Genomic DNA, 8,825 nt, shown 5'->3' on the forward strand with positions numbered 1-8,825 from the left:
TGATGGGAGGCACAGGGAGGCAAAGTGATGGCAGGGCACGGGGAGAGGAGGCAGAGCGATGTGGGCACAGGGAAGGCAGAGCATGGCGGGGCACGGGGAGGCAAGAGTGATGGCAGGCACCGGGAGACAAGAGCGATGGCAGGGCACAGGGGGGCTGGTGGCAGAGCACAGGGAGGTGATGGCAGAGCACGAGGGCGCCTGAGTGGCAGGGGCAGGAGAGCAAGGCGCTTGGGGCACAGGGGGGGCAGTGTGTGAGGCGCAGGGCATGGTGATGTGGGGCACAGAGGCAAGGTGATGGCAGGGGGCACAGGGGAGAGCAAGGCGATGGCAGGCATGGTGGGGCACAGGGGAAAGCAAAGGCGATGGCAGGGGCCGGCAGAGGACAGAGTGATGGCAGAGCACAGGAGGGCACAGTGATGGCAGGGCACAAGGAAGGCAAGAGTGATGGCAGGGCACAGGAAGACAAGAGCGATGGCAGGGCACTGGGGGGGGCTACAGAGTGATGGCAGGGCAAGGAGGCAAGAGTGATGGCAGGGCACAGGGGAGACAAGAGCGATGGCAGGGCACGGGAGAGCATGAGTGATGGCAGAGGTGCAGGGAAGGCAAGAGTGATGGCAGGCACAGGGAAGGCTGAGTGATGGCAGAGCACGGAAGTCACAGTGATGTGGAGACACAGGGAGGCGCAGTGATGGCAGAGCACGGGGAGGGCGCAGTGATGGCAGAGCACGGGAAGGCACAGTGATGGCAGAGCACGGGAGCTGAGTGATGGCAGAGGCAAGCACTGGCAGGAGGATCGGTAAACAGGTGGAGGCAGGCAGGCAGGCAGGCGGGCAGGCAGGCAGGCAGGCAGGCAGGCAGGCAGGCAGGAAGGAAGAAGGAGGAGGCCAGCACACAGGCGGGCGGGCAGGCAGGCAGGCAGGCAGGCAGGCAGGCAGGTGAAGCAAACAAACACACGTGAATATAAAGGGGTAACAAGGCGTGAAAGCTGCAGGCAGGAACTCATGTATCCGTAAATACACACACACACACACACACACACACACTCTACATACAGATATGATTTGTTCTCAACTTCTGTATCTTTGTTTGCATGCACGCGGTTGTTTATTTTGAGAGAGAGAGAGAGAGAGAGAGAGAGAGAGGTCACTTTACTCAACGTGAAGAACGTGTGGATGTGTATACAGTATATGATGATGCTTCTCTCCCCAGCAGATAAAACTTGACGGTTACAAAGCGTCACGTTTTAAAGCTGGAGGGGACGAGAGGCAACTAATGCCCATGGTTTATGACGGGGGTAGAGTTACGACACGCCCCCCCCCGCTATCACCCTTAAACAACGTACCATTGCCCACGACACTATACTGTACCATAGAGAACATAGTACACTGTAATTTATACGATGGAAACTTAAAGGTGAAGAAATGACACGGTGGCCGAGTGGGCACGACGCTTACCGCCTGTTCTAAGGGTCGCCTGGTGCACCTCCTGTTCTAAGGATCGCCTGGTGCACCTGCTGTTCTAAGGGTCGCCTGGTGCACCTCCTGTTCTAAGGGTCACCTGGTGCATCTCCTGTTCTAAGGGTCGCCTGGTGCACCTCCTGTTCTAAGGGTCGCCTAGTGCACCTCCTGTTCTAAGGGTCGCCTGGTGCACCTCCTGTTCTTAGGGTCGCCTGGTGCACCGCCTGTTCTAAGGGTCACCTGGTGCACCTCCTGTTCTTAGGGTCGCCTGGTGCACCGCCTGTTCTAAGGGTCGCCTGGTGTAACCCCAATCCACCCAGTTGTGAATGGATGCCTACAGTGACTGGATGCAATTAATCAAACATATAAAAATAATGTGAAAACAAACACGTATTCAGTGTTATGTTGAGTCAAAGGGTCAGTAGCTTCAAGAGAGGTGAGGAAGGAAGAGCCTGGTAGATGTTTGAAGCTAAGAGAGTAGATTGATATGATACACCAGGCGATCTGTAGATACGGTATTTATGAGAAACTACAGCTGGTACAGGAAGAAGCTTAAAGTCTAAACAAAAGAGACACTGAGGCATGCAGCAGCTAATTAAGCTATTTAGTAAAAAAAAACTAAAGGCATGAATTAGATTGAATTACAAAAAGGCAAATAATGGAGGTAAATTTCATATGATTATTTTTTGCAAGAGACAGTGAGGAAAGATGGAGGTCAATGAAGAGTGACAAAGTAAAAGAAGCAAATCTGTCGACTCTTCCCACGGTACCAGATCACCTGCCTCACAATCATGCAGGTGGGTTTGGACGCACTTCTGTTGATTGTACGTGGCATTGACGGAGTGATGGGAGCACTACAAGGATTTAAATACTTGGTCAGTCCTCTTAGTAAAGGTCATATAAATAAATTACTCAAGATCATACTATATCGTTAAATGATAATAAAACAAATAAAGCTTAAAAGGAGCGGAATGAAACTACATGTACAGACAAACCACAAAAAAAAGTCTACAAAAAAAAAACATGAAAAATACATAAGAGTAATAAAGACTATTGAGAGAAAATGTATCCCAGTCTCTGCCTTCCCCAGGTCCTCTTACCCTCAATTTAGTCCATCAATATTTCTGTTATTATCCCCTCACCCCTAATTCATATGACCAAAGAATAATTTTTTTCTTTTTCTGTACATTTTAAGTATTGTGCTACCTTACCAAGCTCGTCACCCTCATCACTGGACTCCCACTCATTCCCTGCCTTCCCACTCACAACATCATGATGACTCAGAAGTTTGTGTCGTAGACGATGAGTTAGTGCATAATTCTTAAAATAGATGCTTTGCTTGGTGGTCACCTCTCGCACATCTAATACAACTTTATATCAGAATGTATACAACATTTTAATTCTTCTAAAAGCATTAAGTCTTTCAGTGCATCAAAAGTCTTAACATCAAGAGACTTAATCCAACGCTGGAAAAGGGATCTCTCTCATCAAAAGTAGGTACTAGTCTAGTCTGACTGCTAATTAAATGATTATTCTTATCACCTTTTTTCAACTCTATTTATAATTCTAGTTTCCTTAAATCGTGTTCTCTCTGTCACTGGGCTTCCTCTCTCTGTCCTGGCTTCCTCTCTCTGTCACTGGGCTTCCTCTCTCTGTCGCTGGCTTCCTCTCTCTGTCCTGGGCTTCTCTCTGTCCTGGGCTTCCTCTCTCTGTCGCTGGGCCTCTCTCTGTCGCTGGGCTTCCTCTCTCTGTCGCTGGGCTTCCTCTCTCTGTCGCTGGGCTTCCTCTCTCTGTCGCTGGGCACACTGTTTTTTTTTTTACCTGTTTAAACATTATATTTATTGAAGCCATCATCTGAGTTCTCTGTTTACATGGAGTTTGATTTTAAGAACTCTTTAATACACCTCCTTTAACTCATCGTCTACGTCACAAACCTCAGAGTCATCATGAAGTTGTGAGCCAGGGAATGACTGGGAGTCTGGTGATGAGGGTGATAGGTCTGATAGGGGTGACACAATATCCGTCGTTCAAATGACGTAACAGTAATGTTCAAAGACAAGATTTAGTTAGGACTAACAAAAAGAATGCTTTTAAGAGGGAATCAATTACATTATGTTATTATTGCAAGTAACTAGGGAACGTAATTGCTAATTGCCCCAAATTAGCTCGTAAGAATGCTGGTCAGGAAACTAAGGCAGTTCATTCTGTTAGCGGTAGCCGGACTGACTTGTGAACCCTTTTTGTTTAAAGGATCAGTTTCAAGTGATAACTCCACTGATGTTAGTCACCCTGTCCAAATTTTGAGGATACTGGTGCGTCACACAGTATAATGGTCAACGGGTCAATACCGTTTATTTAGGATGCTTATACTGGTGAACTTGTCCTTCAGGGTGTTGGGGGAGCAGTCACTATTCCTTTAGCAAGGGTATTTTTGAAGTCTGATCTGGTTAATGTTGTGACAGTTGGTGTCCAGAATAACCCACTTCAAGTAGAAGGAGTAACAGTTTTGCCTTGCAATGATGTGGGAAAACTTGTGCCCAACCCTAAAGTTCGTTTAGTTCCATCACTCGAAAGCCCAACTGTACCACCAGAGAAGGAGTACCCTAACCTTTTTACCAGTTGTGCGGTGACACGAAGCATGAATGTCCAGACTGCAGTACATGATTCTCCTAATGGTGACATGAACTGTGTCAGTGATTCAGATAACTGTGGATTGGGTATTAGTAAATTGTTTGAGGTTAATGACCCTTTCAATGATGAAGAAATTCAGAATATTCCCCTAACACGAGATAATCTCATAAAAGATCAACAGGGAGATAAGGAACTTGTTCACTACCTCAGTCTTGCTGTTGATGAAAAGAGGTACCAGGTGGAACATGTTATTATTTAAGTAATGGTCTTCTCATGAGGGAGTATAGGCCCATTGATACTCCTGCTGATGACAGAAGTACCCTAGTTCACCAGATAGTGACCCCTACTTTATACAGGCGTGATGTACTCAGTATTGCACAGAATTTTCCTGGAGGTCATTTAGGTGTAAATAAGACATAGAATAAGCTATTGAAGCATTTCTTCTGACCTGGGATGAGAAAGGACGTGTCAAATTTCTGTCGCTCATGTCACAATTGTCAGATGGTGGGTAAACCTAATAATGTTATTCTCCCTGCATCCCTGAAACCATTTCTTGTTATTCATGAGCCTTTTAGCCACATAATTATCGACTGTGTCGGGCCTCTCACTAAGCCAAAAGCTGGAAATCAATATCTTTTGACTATTATGTATGCACCAACCCGATATACTGAAGCTGTTCCTTTAAGAAACATTTCTGCAAAGATCATTGTTAAAGCTCTTTTTAAGCTCTTCACCCAGTACGTAATTCCTCGTGGCATTCAATCTGACCAGGGATCCAATTTCACGTCCGGTCTGTTTCAACAATTGATGAATGAGCTAAAAGTGAAAAATATCTTGCCACGGCCTACCACCCTGAATCACAAGGTGTCTTAGAGAGGTTCCGCCAAACTCTCATGGGAATGTTAAAGAAATATTGTATGGAAGAGGATAAAGACTGGGTTGAAAGCGTTCACTTAATGCTCTTTGCCTTCCGCAGGAGTAAACAAGAGTCTTTGGGATATTCCCCTTTTCAACTTATATTTGGACACGAAGTCAGAGGACCACACAAAATGTTGAAAGGAAGGTGGTTAACAGAAGGGGAAAGTATGCCACGACTTAAATACGTAAAAAAAATATCAATATCAAGAGTAGATTAAATCATGTTAGTAAGTTTGCACAGGAAAATTTAAAAGGTGCTCAAGCTACAATGGAGGAAAATTTTGACAAGAAGGCAGTAGAACGGACCTTCAGTCCTGGAGAACTAGTGCTACTCTCCCTACCTCTGGCGAAAAACTCCTTGCAGTCAAGTTATTTTGGTCCTTATAGAATTAAGAAAAAAGTTAATGATGTAAATTATGTGGTAAAAACCCCTGGGTGTAGGAGAAATAAGCGTCTGGTTCATGTCAATCTGTTGAAGCCATATCACGTTAGAGAATTAGAGGCAGTACTAATCCAGGGTCTAGTGCCAAAAGATTTGTGCCTGAACCAGCCTGCCAAGTTGTGTAATCGTGACATTTTGGCTAATATTGAGTTTAAATTGCAGCATCTGACGCCATTGCAGTCCATGGAGTTGAAGGGTTTACTCGACGACTTCCGAGGGATCTGCCAGGACGTCCCACGGCCCTGCCGGATCGTCCAACACGATGTCCTCCTGGTTGACAGTGCATCTCCTATCAAACAACCCCATTACCGGCTCACTCCCACGAAGGCGAGGAAGCTGCGACAGGAGGTGGATTTCCCTCTCGTAAATTGTTTGGCGGAGTCGAGCAACAGTGAATGTTCGTCGTCGTGCTTGCTGGTGCCGAAGTCTGAAGATAGTCAAAGGCTTTGCACTGTTTTTCGCAAGGTCAACGCTATCACTCTTCCTGACTGTTTTCCACTACCCAGACTGGATGATGTTATCGATGGTATCGGCCAAGCAGAATTCGTCACGAAGTTGGATTTACTCAAAGGATACTACCCGGTGGAGTTGACGGAGAGGGCAAAGAGGATATCCACGTTCGTAACTCCAGATGGCCTTTACCATTACTGTGTCATGCCACCTTCCAGCATCTCGTCAACTCTGTCATCACAGGTTTGTAAGGGGGTACAAGCATCTTGAAGACTTGGTGGTGGTACACGTGATGAGACTGAGGGGACCTCTTCACTAGGCTAGAAGATGCGGAGTTGACTGTCAATCTCGCCAAGACTGAGTTTGGACACGCCACTGTGGCCTTTCTTGGTCATGTCGTTTGCCAAGGGAAACTTGCACCTGTCGATGCGAAGATAGAAGCCATTCAGCAGCTCCCACGGCCTGCGGACCGCAAATCTCTCCTGCATTTCCTAGGAATGGCTAGATAATACTGCAGGTTTTGCTCAAACTTCGGACAGGTAACAACGCCCCTCACAAACCTAGCAAGCCCTAAGAAGCAGTTCAAGTTGACCCCAGAGGTCCAAACGTCCTTCGAGCGAGTCCAGTCTCTGCTGTCCAGTGCTCCTGTGTTACAGACCCTAGATTTTGAAAAGCAGTTTTGTCTGCACATTGACGCCAGTGATAATGGAACCGGTGCTGTATTACGACAAACTGGATCTGCTGATAACGTGCTCCACACTATGTGTTATCTTCCAAACTCAAGAAACACCAGAAATACTATTCAACAATTGAAAAAGAATTGCTTGCACTGATGATAACTTTGGAAAAGTTTAATGTATATTTAAGTCACGCTGTTCACTCAGTGTACTGTATAGCGATCACAACCCACTCAAATTTTAAGACAAGATAAAAAATCGAAATCAGCAACAATTTAATCTTGAAATACGACACATAAAAGGGAAGGACAACCTTTTAGAGTGTAATTTGTGGTTAGTATATATACTAATTTTAGTAAAATTAACCTAGTAATTTTATCTAAGGTGGAAAGTGTGATGGGAACTAGGTAGTCAGCTCGTTCAAGGGACGAGTTAGTCATTATGTTTATTCTTTTCGTCTTACATGTGTTATGTTATGTTTGTTTGATAAATATTGTTGTAGGTTATTTAGTATATTGTTATATTGTAGCTGATGCATTATTTGTGTCGGCTTACATCCTTCATGAAAGTTATAAACAACCTGGCAACTCTGTGAGGTTAGTTGGTAGGTCTACCGGTAGCTGCGACTCACTAGTCACTCTCTCCCTGTCCTGGCTTCTTAACGTGCTGTTGTTCTGACAGGCTCTGACCTTCGCTGTGTACTGTACACATATCCAGTGTCTCTGAGGGTTTTGTGTCCCCCTGTTTGCCTGCCTGCCTGCTTGCTTGCTTGCTTGTCTCCCAGCCTGCCTGCCTGTCTCCCAGGCTCCCCGCCTGCCTGCCGGCCTCCTAATCTGCCTGCCTGCTTGTCTTTCTGCCGCCCTGCGTGCCTGGCTGTCTGCCTGATTGCTTGCTTGCCTGCCTTTCTACCTGCTTACCTACCTGCCTGCCAGCCTGCCTACTAGACTTCCTACCTGCCTGTCTCCCCGCCTGCTTACCTGCCTCCCTCGCTGCCTCCTCCCTCTCTCCCTGCCTTCCCTCGCTCCCTGCCTCCTCCCCTCCCTGCCTTCCTCGCTCCCTGCCTCCCTCCTCCCTCCCTCCCCTGCCAGCTTCCTTCCTCCCTCCCTCCCTGCCAGCCTCCCTCCTCCCCTCCCTCCCTCCCTCCCCTCCCTCCCTCCCTTCCTCCCTCCCTCCTCCCCTGCCAGCCTCCCTCCTCCCTCCCTGCCAGCCTCCCTCCCTCCCTCCCCTGCATGCCAGCCTCCTCCCTCCCCTCGCCAGCCTCCCCTCCCTCCCCTGCCAGCCTCCCCTGCCAGCCTCCCCCCCCCCTCCCTGCCAGCCTCCCCTCCTCCCTGCCAGCCCTCCCCCCCTCCCTGCCTTCTTCCCCCCCCCTACCGTCTTCCCTCCCTCCCTCCCCTGCCCTGCCTGCCTCCCTCCCTTTCCTGCCTCCCTCCCTCCCCCCCTCCCTGCCAGCTTCCTCCCTCCCTCCCCTCCCCTGCCAGCCTCCCTCCCCTTCCTCCCTCCCTCCCTCCCCTCCCTCCCTCCTGCCAGCCTCCCCCTCCCTCCCTCCCTGCCAGCCTCCCCCTCCCCTCCCCTCCCTGCTGCCAGCCCCCCTCCCCTCCCCTCCAGCCTCCCTCCCTCCTGCCAGCCTCCCTGCCAGCCTCCCCCTCCCCTCCCTGCCAGCCCCCCCCCTCCCCTCCCCTGCCAGCCTCCCCTCCCCTCCCTGCCAGCCTCCCCCCCCTCCCCCTCCCCTACGTTCCTGCTAGCCTCCCCCTCCCCCTCCCTCCCCTGCCTTCTTCCCTCCCCTTCCCCTTCTTCCCCTCCCCTCCCTGCCCATGCCTCCCCTCCCCTTTCCTGCCTCCCTCCCTCCCTTCCTGCCTGCCTCCCCTCCCTCCTCCCCTCCCTCCTTCCTGCCTCCCTCCCCTCCCTACCTTCCTGCCTCCCTCCCCTCCCTCGCTGAGTCCCTCCCTACCTTCCTCCCTCCCTCCCTACCTTCCTCCCTGCCTCCCTCCCTCCCTCCTCCCTTCCTCCCCTCCCTCCTCCTCCCTCCCTCCTCCCCCCTCCCCCTCCTCCTCCCTGCTCCTCCCCCTCCCCTCCTCCCTCCTCCCTACCTTCCTGCCTGCCTCCCTCCATCCATCCATTCCTCCTCCCTGCCAGACTTCCTCCCTCCCTCCCTCCCTCCCTCCCTCCCTCCCTCCCTTCCCTGCCTGAAAATTAGATTATCTTCTTTTGGGAAATTATCAAATTTTCCGAAGTAGATTATCATAGAAACAG

This window comes from Homarus americanus, unplaced genomic scaffold (assembly GCF_018991925.1).
Source record: "Homarus americanus isolate GMGI-L3 unplaced genomic scaffold, GMGI_Hamer_2.0 scaffold23578, whole genome shotgun sequence".
Taxonomy (NCBI): Eukaryota; Metazoa; Arthropoda; class Malacostraca; order Decapoda; family Nephropidae; genus Homarus; species Homarus americanus.